We start from the raw sequence: 17,972 nt of genomic DNA, 5'->3' as shown, positions 1-17,972 counted from the left end.
CCCAATCTCTCTCTCTCTCACTCCCAATCTCTCTCTCTCACACTCACAATCTCTCTCTCTCTCTCACACTCCCAATCTCCCTCTCTCTTTCACTCCCAGTCTCTCTCTCACTCCCAGTCTCTCTCTCTCTCTCACACTCCCAATCTCTCTCACTCTCACATTTCCAATCTCTCTCTCACACTCCCAATCTCTCTCTCACACTCCCAGTCTCTCTCTCTCACTCCCAGACTCTCTCTCTCACTCCCAGACTCTCTCTCTCACACACTCCCAAACACTCTCTCACACACTCCCAGTCTCTCTCTCTCTCACACCCACTCCCATCTCTCTCTCACACTCCCAATCTCTCTCTCTCACACTCCCAATCTCTCTCACTCACACTCCCAATCTCTCTCTCTCTCACACTCCCAATCTCTCTCTCTCACATTCCCAATCTCTCTCTCTCACACTCCCAATCTCTCCCTCTCTCACGCTCCCAATCTCTCTCTCTCTCACACTCCCAGTCTCTCTCTCTCTCACACTCCCAATCTCTCTCTCTCTCACACTCCCAATCTCTCTCTTTCACACTCCCAATCTCTCTCTCTCTCACTCCCAATCTCTCTCTCTCTCACACTGCCAATCTCTCTCTCCCACTTCCAATCTCTCTCTCTCTCACACTGCCAATCTCCCTCTCACCCTCCCAATCTCTCTCTCTCTCACACTCCCAATCTCTCTCTCTCTCTCACTCCCAATCTCTCTCTCTCTCTCTCTCACACTCCCAATCTCTCTCTCTCTCACACTCCCAATCTCTCTCTCTCTCACACTCCCAATCTCTCTCTCACACTGCCAATCTCTCTCTCACACTCCCAATCTCTCTCTCACACTCCCAATCTCTCTCTCTCACACTCCCAATCTCTCCCTCTCTCACATTCCCAATCTCTCTCTCTCTCACACTCCCAGTCTCTCTCTCTCTCACACTCCCAATCTCTCTCTCTCACACTCCCTATCTCTCTCTCTCACACTCCCAATCTTTCCCTCTCTCACATTCCCAATCTCTCTCTCTCTCACACTCCCAGTCTCTCTCTCTCTCACACTCCCAATCTCTCTCTCTCACACTCCCAATCTCTCTCTCTCACACTCCCAATCTCTCTCTCTCACACTCCCACTCTCTCTCTCTCTCTCACACTCCCACTCTCTCTCTCTCTCACTCCCAGTCTCTCTCTCTCACTCCCAGTCTCTCTCTCTCTCTCACGCTCCCAATCTCTCTCTCTCTCTCTCTCTCTCTCTCTCACTCCCAGTCTCTCTCACACTCCCAATCTCTCTCTCTCACTCCCAATCTCTCTCTCTCTCACACTCCCAATCTCTCTCAGTTCAGTTCAGTTCAAATGCTTTATTGGCATGAAAGTTTACAGAGAACCATATTGCCAAAGCTTACATAGCAAAAAGGTACAGTTTTCCAACATTCTGTAGGTGTCAATCGATTTGACATTTGTCGGGTATATACAATATTACTTTTAAACAATATTAATTTTAAACAGTCTTTCTACTTCATTTGGTACGTTCAATATTAATTTTAAACAGTCTTACTTTTAAACAGTCCTCAGGTTGTGACATGTTGTTACATATTTAGCCCCAAGGTATGGTCTGTCTCCTTCTCCTAGGACTAATCTCAATTTTGACAGATCATCCAATTCCTTGAAATCTGGGGTTGTTTGGCTTAGCTTGTTGAATAATATGTTTCTTGATGTGTTGAATTTTTCGCATTTTAGGAGGAAATGCATTTCTGTTTCAACCTCGCCAGCCAGACATTGATCGCATATTCTATTCTCTCTAGGCTGCCAGGATTTCTTGTATCTGCCTTTTTCAATTTCCAGTTGGTGGTCGCTTAGTCTGTACCTGGTGAGGGTCTGTCTCTGTTTTGTGTCTCTGATGGTCGTGAGGTAGTCTGCCAGTTTATATTCTCTTTTTAGGGCCCGGTAACATTCTAATCTGCTTTGGTTCTCGGTTATTTTGTTCCAATGTTCCAGGTAGGTTTCTTTGCATTGTTTAATGATTTGGTTCACTCGGATTGGTGTTTGGACGGCTGTGTTGGTCTGGGGCTGGTCAGGGTCCGGCTGAGTACTTAGTTTCAGTAGCAGCTGACTCAGGGGACTCTTTTCTGGGTTTAGCTCTTGGGTCTGAAAGGCTTTGAAATGAAGGGTGTCTGGGGAGCTAGATTTGAGGTGATTTAGGAAGTTTAGTGCTCGTTTTTGGATGTTTATTATCAGTGGGTATCTGCCTAGTTCGGCTCTGCATGCATTTGTTGGCGTTTTTCTTTGGGTGCGAAGGATGCTTCGGCAGAATTCTGCATGTAGGGCTTCTATTGTGTGTTTTTCCCATTTAGTGTAGCTTTGGTGATTTAGCGGGCCCCATACTTCACTACCGTACAGTGCAATGGGCAGGATTATGCTGTCAAAAATTTTGAGCCAGATTTTGATTGGGATTTGGATGTTGTAGAATTTTCTTTTTATTGCATATAGGGCTCTTCGGGCTTTTTCTTTTAGTGCATTCACTGCTATGCTGAAGCTCCCTGATGCTGTAATAGTTAGACCAAGGTAGGTGTATCTCATAGTGTGTCCTATAGTGGTATCACTGAGGGTAAACTGGTATTTGTTTTCCTGACATCTGGGTCTTTTCTGAAAAATCATGATGTTGGTTTTCTTTAGATTTACTGTTAGAGCCCAATTTTGGCAGTATTTGTCGAGTAGGTCTAGTTGTTGCTGTAATCCCTGTTCTGTGGGAGACAGCAGAACCAGGTCGTCGGCATAGAACAGGGACTTCACTTCTCCATCCAGGAGACGGAGACCTGGTGACTCGCTTTGCTCCAGCATGTCTGCTAATTCATTTATGTATATGTTGAACAGGGTCGGGCTCAAATTGCAGCCCTGCCGGACGCCTCTTCTCTGGGTGAAGAAATCGGTGCGTTTGTCTCCAATTTTGACCCCGCATTTGTTTTTCAGATACATTGATTTAATAAGGTCATAGACTTTGCCCCCTATTCCACACTGAAGAAGTTTATAATAGAGCCCTTCGTGCCATATAGAGTCAAAGGCTTTCTTGAAGTCGATGAAACAGGCGAATATTTTCCCATTTTTTGTTTGGTGTTTATGTTTTTCAATGAGGGTGTGAAGGGTATAGATATGGTCGGCGGTGCGGTGTTTTGGAAGAAAGCCTATTTGGTTTTTTCTGAGGATATTATGTTTGTTAAGAAAATCAAGTAATCTACTATTTAGAATACTGCAGAATAACTTCCCTAGACAACTGTTGACACAGATGCCGCGGTAGTTATTTGGGTCTGATTTGTTTCCACTTTTATATATGGGGGAGATTAGTCCTTGGCACCAGATATCGGGAAAACAGCCTGAGCGTAATATGATGTTGAATAGTTTGAGTATCGCACCCTGCATCTCCATATTGCTGAACTTTAGCATTTCATTTTTGATGTTGTCTGGGCCACAGGCTTTCTTTAGGTGGAGAGATTTTGTTTTTGTGGCCAGTTCTTTCCATGTGATTGGGGAGTCTAGAGGGTTTTGGTTGTCTTTAATTGTTGCTTCTAATGTGTGGAGTTTTTCTGTGACCTGATGTTGACTTTGTTTTGTTTTTTGGGATGTCTTTGTAGAGGTTTTCAAAAATGTGTTCTCCAGATGTCGCCATCTTGGATTGGTAATGCTTGCAATTGTGTTGTACTCAGGTTATTCCACATTTCCCAGAATTGTTTTGGATTGGTGGAGTTTTCAATTTCTTCGAGTATTTTGTGGGTATAGTTTTGTGTTTTGTTCCTAATGGTGTGTTTATATCTTTTGAGGGTTTCATTGTATCTAGTACGTAGGTCCGGATTGTTTGGTTGCCGATGCTTTTGGTTTGATATTTTTCTCAGGTCTTTTCTGGCATTTTTGCATTCGTGGTCAAACCATTTCATATTTTTATTTTGTCTTTTGTGATGCTTCCTCTTCTGTTTCACGAGGTCGGCTTTTACAGCTGCCTCATGGAAGATCATATTTATATCCTCTATGGCCGTGTTTACACCATCTCTGGTGATCTCATATAGATTTTCTTTAAATTTTGAAATTTTACTTGTGAGATCAGGTGAATTTAGTGCTGTGATGAATTTATCTCTACTGTCTGGGGCCCATCTGTATGTCTGGTTTATTTTATGTAGCTTACTGTGTTCCTTTTTTGTGTCTGTAGTTTGGGCAGAAAGTTTAAGGTACACATTTATTTGGTTATGGTCTGAGAGGGGGATTGTTGCCTGACAGTGAATGCGTTGATATCGCAGGGGTCCAGGTCAGTGATTGTATAGTCCACCACACTAGACCCAAGAGTTGAGGAGTATGTGAGTCTCCCTTGGGAGTCCCCTCTGAACCTACCATTAACTATGTACAGGCCTAAGGCTCGGCAGAATTGTTTTGGATTGGTGGAGTTTTCAATTTCTTCGAGTATTTTGTGGGTATAGTTTTGTGTTTTGTTCCTAATGGTGTGTTTATATCTTTTGAGGGTTTCATTGTATCTAGTACGTAGGTCCGGATTGTTTGGTTGCCGATGCTTTTGGTTTGATATTTTTCTCAGGTCTTTTCTGGCATTTTTGCATTCGTGGTCAAACAATTTCATATTTTTCTCTCTCTCTCTCTCTCTACACTCCCAATCTCTCTCTCACTCGCAGTCTCTCTCTCTCTCACGCTCCCAGTCTCTCTCTCTCTCACACTCCCAGTCTCTCTCTCTCTCTCACACTCCCAGTCTCTCTCTCTCACACTCCCAGTCTCTCTCTCTCACACTCCCAATCTCTCTCTCTCACACTCCAATCTCTCTCTCACACTCTCCCAGTCTCTCTCTCTCACACTCCCAATCGCTCTCTCTCACACTCCCAATCGCTCTCTCTCACACTCCCAATCGCTCTCTCTCACACTCCCAATCTCTCTCTCTCACACTCCCAATCTCTCTCTCTCTCTCACTCCCAATCTCTCTCTCTCTCACTCCCAGTCTCTCTCTCTCTCACACTCCCAATCTCTCTCTCTCTCACACTCCCAGTCTCTCTCTCACACTCCCAATCTCTCTCTCTCACACACTCCCAGTCTCTCTCTCACTCCCAGTCTCTCTCACTCTCACTCACTCCCAATTTCTCTCTCTCTCACACTCCCAATCTCTCTCTCTCTCACACTCCCAATCTCTCTCTCTCACATTCCCAATCTCTCTCTCTCACACTCCCAATCTCTCCCTCTCACACGCTCCCAATCTCTCTCTCTCTCACACTCCCAGTCTCTCACACTCCCAATCTCTCTCTCTCTCTCTCACACTCCCAATCTCTCTCTCTCACACTCCCAATCTCTCTCTCTCGCACTCCCAATCTCTCTCTCTCACACTCCCAATCTCTCTCTCTCACACTTCCAATCTCTTTCTCTCACACTCCCAATCTCTCCCTCTCTCACACTCCCAATCTCTCTCTCTCACACTTCCAATCTCTTTCTCTCACACTCACAATCTCTCTCTCTCTCACACTTCCCAGTCTCTCTCTCTCTCACACTCCCAATCTCTCCCTCTCTCACCCTCCCAATCTCTCTCTCTCACACTTCCAATCTCTTTCTCTCACACTCACAATCTCTCTCTCTCTCACACTCCCAGTCTCTCTCTCACACTCCCAATCTCTCCCTCTCTCACCTCCCAATCTCTCTCTCACACTTCCAATCTCTTTCTCTCACACTCACAATCTCTCTCTCTCTCACACTCCCAATCTCTCTCTCTCACACTCACAATCTCTCTCTCTCTCTCTCTCTCTCTCTCTCTCTCACACTCCCACTCTCTCTCTCTCAGTCCCAGTCTCTCTCTCTCTCTCTCACTCCCAGTCTCTCTCTCTCTCACACTCCCACTCTCTCTCTCTCTCTCACACTCCCAATCTCTCTCTCACACTCCCACTCTCTCTCTCTCTCTCTCACACTCCCAGTCTCTCTCTCACACTCCAATCTCTCTCTCTCACACTTCCAATCTCTTTCTCTCACACTCACAATCTCTCTCTCTCTCTCACTCCCAGTCTCTCTCTCTCTCTCTCACTCCCAGTCTCTCTCTCACACTCCCACTCTCTCTCTCTCTCTCACACTCCCAATCTCTCTCTCACACTCCCACTCTCTCTCTCTCTCACACTCCCAATCTCTCTCTCTCACACTCCAATCTCTCTCTCTCACACTCCCAATCTCTCTCTCTCACACTCCCAATCTCTCTCTCTCACACTCCCAATCTCTCTCTCTCTCACACTCCCAATCTCTCTCTCTCACACTCCCAATCTCTCTCTCACTCACACTCCCAATCTGTCTCTCTCACACTCATTTCTCTCTCTCACACTCCCAATCTCTCTCTCTCTCTCTCACATTCCCAATCGCTCTCTCTCACATTCCCAATCTCTCTCTCTCACACTCCCAATCTCTCTCTCACTCACACTCCCAATCTGTCTCTCTCACACTCCCAATCTCTCTCTCTCACACTCCCAGTCTGTCTCTCTCTCTCACACTCCCAGTCTCTCTCTCTCACACTCCCAATCTCTCTCTCTCTCACTCCCAATCTCTCTCTCTCACACTCCCAACCTCTCTCTCACACTCCCAATCTCTCTCTTTCACACTCCCAATCTCTCTCTCTCTCACACTCCCAATCTCTCTCTCTCACACTCCCAATCTCTCTCTCTCTCTCTCTCACACACTCCCAGTCTCTCTCTCTCACACTCCCAGTCTCTGTCTCACACACACCCAGTCTCTCTCACACACACCCAGTCTCTCTCTCACACTCCCAATCTCTCTCTCTCACACTCACAATCTCTCTCTCTCACACTCCCAATCTCTCTCTCTCTCACACTCCCAGCCTCTGTCTCACACACTCCCAATCTCTCTCTCTCACACTCCAAATCTCTCTCACACTCCCAGTCTCTCTCTCTCACACTCCCAGTCTCTCTCTCTCACACTCCCAATCTCTCTCTCACTCCCAGTCTCTCTCTCTCACACTCCCAATCTCTCTCTCTCACACTCCCAATCTCTCTCTCTCACACTCCCAATCTCTCTCTCTCACACTACCAGTCTCTCTCTCTCCCACTCCCAATCTCTCTCTCTCTCTCACACTCCCAATCTCTCTCTCTGTCTCACACTCCCGATCTCTCTCTCACACTCCCAATCTCTCTCTCTCTCACACTCCCAATCTCTCTCTCTCTCTCACACTCCCAATCTCTCTCTCTCTCTCATTCTCAATCTCTCTCTCTCACTCCCAATCTCTTTCTCTCTGACACTCCCAGTCTCTCTCTCTCTCACATTTCCAATCTCTCTCTCTCTCACACTCCCAATCTCTCTCTCTCACACTCCCAATCTCTCTCTCTCACACTCCCAATCTCTCTCTCTCACACTCCCAATCTCTCTCTCTCACACTCCCAGTCTCTCTCTCTCTCACACTCCCAATCTCTCTCTCACACTCCCAATCTCGCTCTCACACTCCCAATCTCTCTCTCTCTCTCTCACACACTCCCAATCTCTCTCTCTCTCACTCCCAGTCTCTCTCTCTCACACTCCCAGTCTCTCTCTCTCACTCCCATTCTCTCTCTCTCTCACACTCCCAGTCTCTCTCTCTCTCACACTCCCAATCTCTCTCTCTCTCACACTCCCAATCTCTCTCTCACACTCCCAATCTCTCTCTCTCTCACACTCCCAGTCTCTCTCACACTCCCAATCTCTCCCTCTCTCACACTCCCAATCTCTCTCTCTCTCACACTCCCAATCTCTCTCTCTCACACTCCCAATCTCTCTCTCTCACACTCCCAATCTCTCTCTCTCACTCCCAGTCTCTCTCTCTCCCTCACTCCCAGTCTCTCTCTCTCTCACGCTCCCAATCTCTCTCTCTCACACTCCCAATCTCTCTCTCTCACTCCCAGTCTCTCTCTCTCCCTCACTCCCAGTCTCTCTCTCACACTCCCAATCTCTCTCTCTCTCTATCACTCCCAGTCTCTCTCTATCACTCCCAGTCTCTCTCTATCACTCCCAGTCTCTCTCTCTCACTCCCAATCAGTTCAGTTCAGTTCAAATGCTTTATTGGCATGAAAGTTTACAGAGAACCATATTGCTAAAGCTTACATAGCAAAAAGGTACAGTTTTCCAACATTCTGTAGGTGTCAATCGATTTGACATTTGTCGGGTATATACAATATTACTTTTAAACAATATTAATTTTAAACAGTCTTTCTACTTCATTTGGTACGTTCAATATTAATTTTAAACAGTCTTACTTTTAAACAGTCCTCAGGTTGTGACATGTTGTTACATATTTAGCCCCAAGGTATGGTCTGTCTCCTTCTCCTAGGACTAATCTCAATTTTGACAGATCATCCAATTCCTTGAAATCTGGGGTTGTTTGGCTTAGCTTGTTGAATAATATGTTTCTTGATGTGTTGAATTTTTCGCATTTTAGGAGGAAATGCATTTCTGTTTCAACCTCGCCAGCCAGACATTGATCGCATATTCTATTCTCTCTAGGCTGCCAGGATTTCTTGTATCTGCCTTTTTCAATTTCCAGTTGGTGGTCGCTTAGTCTGTACCTGGTGAGGGTCTGTCTCTGTTTTGTGTCTCTGATGGTCGTGAGGTAGTCTGCCAGTTTATATTCTCTTTTTAGGGCCCGGTAACATTCTAATTTGCTTTGGTTTTCGGTTATTTTGTTCCAATGTTCCAGGTAGGTTTCTTTGCATTGTTTAATGATTTGGTTCACTCGGATTGGTGTTTGGACGGCTGTGTTGGTCTGGGGCTGGTCAGGGTCCGGCTGAGTACTTAGTTTCAGTAGCAGCTGACTCAGGGGACTCTTTTCTGGGTTTAGCTCTTGGGTCTGAAAGGCTTTGAAATGAAGGGTGTCTGGGGAGCTAGATTTGAGGTGATTTAGGAAGTTTAGTGCTCGTTTTTGGATGTTTATTATCAGTGGGTATCTGCCTAGTTCGGCTCTGCATGCATTTGTTGGCGTTTTCCTTTGGGTGCGAAGGATGCTTCGGCAGAATTCTGCTCTCTCTCTCACTCCCAATCTCTCTCTCTCACTCCCAATCTCTCTCTCTCACACTCCCAATCTCTCTCTCTCACACTCCCAATCTCTCTCTCTCACACTCCCAATCTCTCTCTCTCACACTCCCAATCTCTCTCTCTCACACTCCCAATCTCTCTCTCTCACACTTCCAATCTCTTTCTCTCACACTCACAATCTCTCTCTCTCTCTCACTCCCAGTCTCTCTCTCTCTCTCTCACTCCCAGTCTCTCTCTCACACTCCCACTCTCTCTCTCTCTCTCACACTCCCAATCTCTCTCTCACACTCCCACTCTCTCTCTCTCTCACACTCCCAATCTCTCTCTCTCACACTCCCAATCTCTCTCTCTCACACTCCCAATCTCTCTCTCTCACAGTCCCAATCTCTCTCTCTCACACTCCCAATCTCTCTCTCTCTCACACTCCCAATCTCTCTCTCTCACACTCCCAATCTCTCTCTCACTCACACTCCCAATCTGTCTCTCTCACACTCCCAATTTCTCTCTCTCACACTCCCAATCTCTCTCTCTCTCTCTCACATTCCCAATCGCTCTCTCTCACATTCCCAATCTCTCTCTCTCACACTCCCAATCTCTCTCTCACTCACACTCCCAATCTGTCTCTCTCACACTCCCAATCTCTCTCTCTCACACTCCCAGTCTGTCTCTCTCTCTCACACTCCCAGTCTCTCTCTCTCACACTCCCAATCTCTCTCTCTCTCACTCCCAATCTCTCTCTCTCACACTCCCAACCTCTCTCTCACACTCCCAATCTCTCTCTTTCACACTCCCAATCTCTCTCTCTCTCACACTCCCAATCTCTCTCTCTCACACTCCCAATCTCTCTCTCTCTCTCTCTCACACACTCCCAGTCTCTCTCTCTCACACTCCCAGTCTCTGTCTCACACACACCCAGTCTCTCTCACACACACCCAGTCTCTCTCTCACACTCCCAATCTCTCTCTCTCACACTCACAATCTCTCTCTCTCACACTCCCAATCTCTCTCTCTCTCACACTCCCAGCCTCTGTCTCACACACTCCCAATCTCTCTCTCTCACACTCCAAATCTCTCTCACACTCCCAGTCTCTCTCTCTCACACTCCCAGTCTCTCTCTCTCACACTCCCAATCTCTCTCTCACTCCCAGTCTCTCTCTCTCACACTCCCAATCTCTCTCTCTCACACTCCCAATCTCTCTCTCTCACACTCCCAATCTCTCTCTCTCACACTACCAGTCTCTCTCTCTCCCACTCCCAATCTCTCTCTCTCTCTCACACTCCCAATCTCTCTCTCTGTCTCACACTCCCGATCTCTCTCTCACACTCCCAATCTCTCTCTCTCTCACACTCCCAATCTCTCTCTCTCTCTCACACTCCCAATCTCTCTCTCTCTCTCATTCTCAATCTCTCTCTCTCACTCCCAATCTCTTTCTCTCTGACACTCCCAGTCTCTCTCTCTCTCACATTTCCAATCTCTCTCTCTCTCACACTCCCAATCTCTCTCTCTCACACTCCCAATCTCTCTCTCTCACACTCCCAATCTCTCTCTCTCACACTCCCAGTCTCTCTCTCTCTCACACTCCCAATCTCTCTCTCACACTCCCAATCTCGCTCTCACACTCCCAATCTCTCTCTCTCTCTCTCACACACTCCCAATCTCTCTCTCTCTCACTCCCAGTCTCTCTCTCTCACACTCCCAGTCTCTCTCTCTCACTCCCATTCTCTCTCTCTCTCACACTCCCAGTCTCTCTCTCTCTCACACTCCCAATCTCTCTCTCTCTCACACTCCCAATCTCTCTCTCTCTCACACTCCCAATCTCTCTCTCTCTCACACTCCCAGTCTCTCTCACACTCCCAATCTCTCCCTCTCTCACACTCCCAATCTCTCTCTCTCTCACACTCCCAATCTCTCTCTCTCACACTCCCAATCTCTCTCTCTCACACTCCCAATCTCTCTCTCTCACTCCCAGTCTCTCTCTCTCCCTCACTCCCAGTCTCTCTCTCTCTCACGCTCCCAATCTCTCTCTCTCACACTCCCAATCTCTCTCTCTCACTCCCAGTCTCTCTCTCTCCCTCACTCCCAGTCTCTCTCTCACACTCCCAATCTCTCTCTCTCTCTATCACTCCCAGTCTCTCTCTATCACTCCCAGTCTCTCTCTATCACTCCCAGTCTCTCTCTCTCACTCCCAATCAGTTCAGTTCAGTTCAAATGCTTTATTGGCATGAAAGTTTACAGAGAACCATATTGCTAAAGCTTACATAGCAAAAAGGTACAGTTTTCCAACATTCTGTAGGTGTCAATCGATTTGACATTTGTCGGGTATATACAATATTACTTTTAAACAATATTAATTTTAAACAGTCTTTCTACTTCATTTGGTACGTTCAATATTAATTTTAAACAGTCTTACTTTTAAACAGTCCTCAGGTTGTGACATGTTGTTACATATTTAGCCCCAAGGTATGGTCTGTCTCCTTCTCCTAGGACTAATCTCAATTTTGACAGATCATCCAATTCCTTGAAATCTGGGGTTGTTTGGCTTAGCTTGTTGAATAATATGTTTCTTGATGTGTTGAATTTTTCGCATTTTAGGAGGAAATGCATTTCTGTTTCAACCTCGCCAGCCAGACATTGATCGCATATTCTATTCTCTCTAGGCTGCCAGGATTTCTTGTATCTGCCTTTTTCAATTTCCAGTTGGTGGTCGCTTAGTCTGTACCTGGTGAGGGTCTGTCTCTGTTTTGTGTCTCTGATGGTCGTGAGGTAGTCTGCCAGTTTATATTCTCTTTTTAGGGCCCGGTAACATTCTAATTTGCTTTGGTTTTCGGTTATTTTGTTCCAATGTTCCAGGTAGGTTTCTTTGCATTGTTTAATGATTTGGTTCACTCGGATTGGTGTTTGGACGGCTGTGTTGGTCTGGGGCTGGTCAGGGTCCGGCTGAGTACTTAGTTTCAGTAGCAGCTGACTCAGGGGACTCTTTTCTGGGTTTAGCTCTTGGGTCTGAAAGGCTTTGAAATGAAGGGTGTCTGGGGAGCTAGATTTGAGGTGATTTAGGAAGTTTAGTGCTCGTTTTTGGATGTTTATTATCAGTGGGTATCTGCCTAGTTCGGCTCTGCATGCATTTGTTGGCGTTTTCCTTTGGGTGCGAAGGATGCTTCGGCAGAATTCTGCTCTCTCTCTCACTCCCAATCTCTCTCTCTCACTCCCAATCTCTCTCTCTCACACTCCCAATCTCTCTCTCTCACACTCCCAATCTCTCTCTCTCACACTCCCAATCTCTCTCTCTCACACTCCCAATCTCTCTCTCTCACACTCCCAATCTCTCCCTCTCTCACACTCCCAATCTCTCTCTCTCTCACACTCCCAGTCTCTCTCTCTCTCTCACACTCCCAATCTCTCTCTCTCTCACTCCCAGTCTCTCTCTCTCTCACACTCCCAATCTCTCTCTCTCACACTCCCAATCTCTCTCTCACACTCCCAGTCTCTCTCTCTCTCACACTCCCAGTCTCTCACACTCCCAATCTCTCTCTCTCTCACACTCCCAATCTCTCTCTCTCACACTCCCAATCTCTCTCTCTCACACTCCCAATCTCTCTCTCTCACACTCCCAATCTCTCTCTCTCACACTCCCAATCTCTCTCTCTCACACTCCCAATCTCTCCCTCTCTCACACTCCCAATCTCTCCCTCTCTCACACTCCCAATCTCTCTCTCTCTCTCTCACACTCCCAGTCTCTCTCACACTCACAATCTCTCTCTCTCTCTCTCACTCACTCCCAGTCTCTCTCTCTCTCTCTCACACTCCCAATCTCTCTCTCTCACTCCCATTCTCTCTCTCTCTCTCTCTCTCTCTCTCTCTCACACCCCCACTCTCTCTCTCTCTCTCTCTCTCTCTCTCTCAAACACTCCCAGTCTCTCTCTCTCTCTCTCTCACTCCCAATCTCTCTCTCTCACACTCCCAATCTCTCTCTCTCACACTCCCAATCTCTCTCTCTCTCACACTCCCAGTCTCTCTCTCTCTCACACACTCCCAATCTCTCTCTCACACTCCCAGTCTCTCTCTCTCTCACACTTCCAGTCTCTCTCTCTCTCTCTCTCACACTCCCAGTCTCTCTCTCTTCCCCCAATCTCTCTCTTTCTCTTCTCCCCCCAATCTCTCTCTCTCTTCTCCCCCCAGTCTCTCTCTCTCTCTCTCTCTCTCTCCCCCAGTCTCTCTCTCTCTCTCTCACCCCGTCTCTCTCTCCTTCCCTCTCTCTCTCTCTCTCCTTCCCTCTCTCTCCTTCCCTTTCTCTCCTTCCCTCTCTCTCTCTCTCTCTCTCTCTCTCTCCTTCCCTCTCTCTCTCTCTCTCTCTCTCTCCTACCATCTCTCTCTCTCTCTCTCCTTCCCTCTCTCTCTCTCCTTCCCTCTCTCTCTCCCTCCCTCTCGTGCTCTCTCTCTCCTTCCCCCTCTCTCTCTCTCTCTCTCTCTCTCCTTCCCTCTCTCTCTCTCTCCTTCCATCTCTCTCTCTCTCTCTATCTCTCTCTCCTTCCCTCTCTCTCCTTCCCTCTCTCTCTCTCCTTCCCTCTCTCTCTCTCTCCTTCCCTCTCTCTCTCTCTCTCTCTCTCTCTCTCCTACCATCTCTCTCTCTCTCTCTCTCTCTCTCCTTCCCTCTCTCTCTCTCCTTCCACCTCTCTCTCTCTCTCTCTCTCTCACTCCTTCCACCTCTCTCTCTCCTCTCTCTCTCTCCTTCCCTCTCTCTCTCTCTGCTTCCCTCTCTCTCTTCCCCCCCAGTCGCTCCCTCTCTCTCTCCCAACAACAACATGCCCTCAAAAAAGCCTCAGCACCGCCGGGCACCCCCAGCTAATATATATATATATATAATAAAAAGCGGTTGGTTTGTCTGTCTGTATGTCTGTTCGTCTGTCTGTCTGCTATACACTCAAAAATTATAGAGCGTACCTACACATATGTTATATCAGAAGAAATCTGATGATCAGGGGAGTGTCATAGGTGTATTTACTTTTTGCTCAGACAAAAATTGTTCCGACAGTATACAAAAAACGTTCAAAAATCTGCTCATTAGCGTTGAATGACGTGATGGTTGACCAATCGTACAGGAGATAGCGTTGACTGACATGATCGTTCACCAATCCGACAGTTCAGTGACCTGATGGTTGACCAATCAGTGCGTCACGGGGAGCCTTTCATTCCGTGTGTGGGCGAGCGTAACCCTGCAGCCTCCCGAAACTTCGCCGCCATTTTTTAAATCCCGACAGCGGCAGCACCAGCACAACATACCCCCACATTGCAGCTCCGGCACAGTATCCCGCTCCCGGTCCGCCGGTGCAGCAGGTGAGTTGGGGTCACTCGGGCCGGGCCTGACAACCGCTCGGCCCGAGACACAGAGCTGGCGGGGGAGCGGCAGCGTCGGCCGTTAACCACGCGGCCCGCGGCCGGTCGCACCGGGAGCTCAGCTGGGGTCAGTCTCGGCCCGAGAGCCCGGCCAGGCCTGAAGCGCTAGGCCGTGCACGGCCACTGCGGCCGGGCTCCATTTTCAAAGCCCTTCCCCGGGTGCCAAAGGAGGGGGAGGGAGGGAGGGAGGGAGAGCAGAGGGGGAGAGGGAGAGAGAGGGAGAGAGAGAGGGGACAGACGGGCAGGGAGAGGGGGGGGAAGAGAGAGAGGGGCAGGGAGAGAGAGGGGGCGGGAGAGAGAGAGGGTCAGGGAGGGAAAGAGTGACACAGAGCAGGGGAGCGGCAGCGCCCGGCCGTAAACCGCGTGGCCCAAAAAAGCCCTGGCAACGCCGGGCCCCCCCAGCTAGTACTGATATAAATGAAAGTCACAACTTTCAACATCTTCACACCTGAGAATGTGGCTTCAAAGGCACCCTGCTTCAAAAGTGTCGCGCCACAGTGCCTCCCACCTCAAAGGGTCATGTGTCCAATGGGAAAAATGTCACGCTCGCTCACTTCAAATAACCATTTATCTGATTGACTAAATGTGAAAAAGTAGCAAAAAGTATCAGCGAGGAATGAGTAACCAGCAGAGAGTCGGGCAATCAAAATCCTCAATTTTTTTCTTTCCAAAGGTACCATTCATGAATCAGGAAGTACCACAAAACCGTCCCGTCAAATTGCTTAACTAATTTCCTCACTTTGTTTTTGGCTGCCATTTTCCTTCTTCACTCAGGTCAGTATTTACAGTTCAAAATAACATTGATGACACACATAATGAAAAGACAACCTATTATACAAATCTGAAAAACACTTCCAAAATCTGTCCATAAAATTGGTTATTTAATGTAAAAAAAAATGCCTGCAAGAGGTTCACCACCTCAGGTAGGCCTGGAGTCTGGTGCATGAGTTGTGTATTTGGGTAAGGGAGATGTGTCCTGGGAGTTGTAGTTTTCATCCTGCACCTGTAGAACTACAGTACCCACATTGTACCACAACAGCCGATGTCAAAGCAGGAGGGGAGCGGCTGAAGAGCTGTTGCTCCTGTTGACAAATTCTGGGTGTGTCTGTGAGTGAAAGGATGCACCCTGGCAGTTGTAGTTCCCACCGGCTCCTGTGGAACTACAAGGCCCAGAGTGACTGTGACCACAAGAGAGAGAGGGGGAAAAATTTGGTTGATTAGCGCCTCCCGTTAGCACCCTAAGAGGGCGCAAAGCAACTAGCGCCCGGGCGCGGCGATGTTTGCGCCGCTCGCGAAATTGACCAGACATTTTGCAGCAGCGCTAAACAGTACCGCCACAATCTCCTGTGTCTGCAGATCGTGACGTCAGTCGAGCGTGCAACGCCCCGGTAGTGCCCCGGACCGGATATTGAGTGGCGCCCCCTGCCTTTCCGCCTGCCGCTAGCAACGACAGGTTGAGGGGAGTGTTTTGCAGCCGGGAAGGGACTGGGGGAGCGCTATTTAAAGGCGACCGCTTCCTGCCATTTTTTGTCAGCGACAGTTTTGCACCACACATTCTGAGAGAGAGAGCGAGAGACTTCTGGAGAGATTCAATGCTGTGTGAAGGAGTTTTGGGTACTGAGCAGCACTTTACAGGTTCATTTTGATTTGACCTTCCTTACATCGATTTAGAAGAGACTATGGGGGCTGCACTCTGAGCTCTTTCCCTGGGCCTCTCCATTGTTCTTTCCAGCAGATTTGATGTACAGGTCTCTCCAGGCCGAGATTCAAGGCTGCAATGAGCAGGGTGTGGCTGGAGAGCAAGATCGACCCTCCCCTTTAAGAACTGGCTGGCGCCAGTGTGTCTGTGTTCCATTGCTAACTGATATCACATGAGCTTCACCAGCGCTCTGAGATAGCGCCCTCTCTGAGATAGCGCCTCACTCCTCGGCGTTAGCGCCTTAAGAAAGGTGTGTAGCACCTGATTTAGTGCTTCAATCACCTCCAGAGGCAATAGAAGCCAAGTTTGCAGTCGGAGGCGATAATTAGCGCCAGGCGCTAAACTTTGCGCCCGGCCGATAATTGCGCCCAAACGGGGCGATACCAAATTTCTCCCCCAAAATGTGCAAATAACCATGGGCCGCAAGTGGAGGGGAAAATATAAATGCATTTGATACTGTTTCAGCTACCAAATAAAAATAGTCAGCTAACAGTGTTACTTGGGATGAGGTTTGCTATGGTGGGGGGTGCTGATGTTTGCGCTGGGGACTGCGTGGGATGTTTATGATGTACCTTAATGTGGACCTCAGACTTGTGGTCAGAGTCGGTCGGTCAGTCAGCCAATGACGATCCTGATAAATAATCTGGACATGTTCAGATTCTGGTCATTGGAGACTCGAATGTGGGAAGTGCCGGATCAATGACAGTCTCAGCAAGAACCACAAATCCACTGTGGGGAAACATAGAAACATAGAAGATAGGAGCAGGAGTAGGCCATTCGGCCCCTAGAGCCTGTTCCACCATTTAATGAGATCATGGCTAATCATCTAAATTCAGTACCCTGTCCCTGCTTTCTCCCCATACCCCTTGATCCCTTTAGCCTTAAGAAATATACCTAACTCCTTGAATATATACAATACGTTGGCCTCAACTGCCTTCTGTGGTAGAGAATTCCACCGGTTCACCACTCACTGGGTGAAGAAATTCCTCCTCATCTCTGTCCTAAATGGCTTACCCCTTATCCTTAGACTGTGACCCCTGGTTCTGGACTCCCCCGCCATCGGGAACACCCTTCCTGCATCTAGTCTGTCTAGTCCTGTTAGAATTTTAGAAGTTTCAATGAGATCCCCTCTCATTCTTCTAAACTCCAGTGAATATAAGCCTAATCGACTCAATCTCTCTTCATACGTCATTCCTGACATCCCAGGTATCAGTCTGGTGAATCTTCGCTGCACTCCCTCCATGGTAAGAACATCCTTCCTCAGATAAGGCAACCAAAACTGCACACAATACTCAAGGTGTGGTCTCACCAAGACCCTGTACAACTGCAGCAAGTCATCCTTGCTCCTGTACTCGAATCCTCTCACTATGAAGGCCAACATATCTTTTGCCTTCTTAACTGCCTGCTGCACCTGCATGCTTACCTTCAGCGACTGGTGCACAAGGACACCCAGGTCTCGTTGCACTTCCCCTTTTCCCAATCTATTGCCGTTCAGATAATAATCTGTCTTCCTGTTTTTGCCACCGAAGTGAATAACCTTGCATTTATCTACATTATACTGCATCTGCCCAATCACCCAACCTGTCCAAATCATACTGGAGTTTCTCGGCATCCTCCTCACAGCACACACGCCCACCCAGCTTTGTGTCATCTGCAAACTTGGAGATATTACATCTAGTTCCCTCGTCTAGATCATTAATATATATTGTGAATAGCTGGGGTCCTAGCACCAATCCCTGCGGTACCCCACTAGTCACTGCCTGCCACTCGGAAAAAGACCCGTTTATCCCAACTCTTTGCTTCCTATCTGCCAACCAGTTCTCTATCCAAGTCAGTACCTTACCCC

General features: G+C 47.9%; 1 protein-coding gene across 5 annotated transcripts in view; it reads left to right on the top strand.

The window, feature by feature from the left end:
- ndrg4 (NDRG family member 4) overlaps window positions 1-17,972 on the top strand; it is a 461,376-nt gene that overhangs the window by 366,421 nt on the left and 76,983 nt on the right. The gene's annotated exons all lie outside the window — the stretch shown is intronic.

The sequence above is a fragment of the Somniosus microcephalus genome, chromosome 6 (assembly GCF_052327205.1).
Source record: "Somniosus microcephalus isolate GS21.2 chromosome 6, FLI_Smic_1.0, whole genome shotgun sequence".
Lineage (NCBI taxonomy): Eukaryota > Metazoa > Chordata > Chondrichthyes > Squaliformes > Somniosidae > Somniosus > Somniosus microcephalus.
The sequence above is the reverse complement of the archived record's forward strand: the minus strand, read 5'-3'. Positions and strand labels throughout refer to the sequence as shown.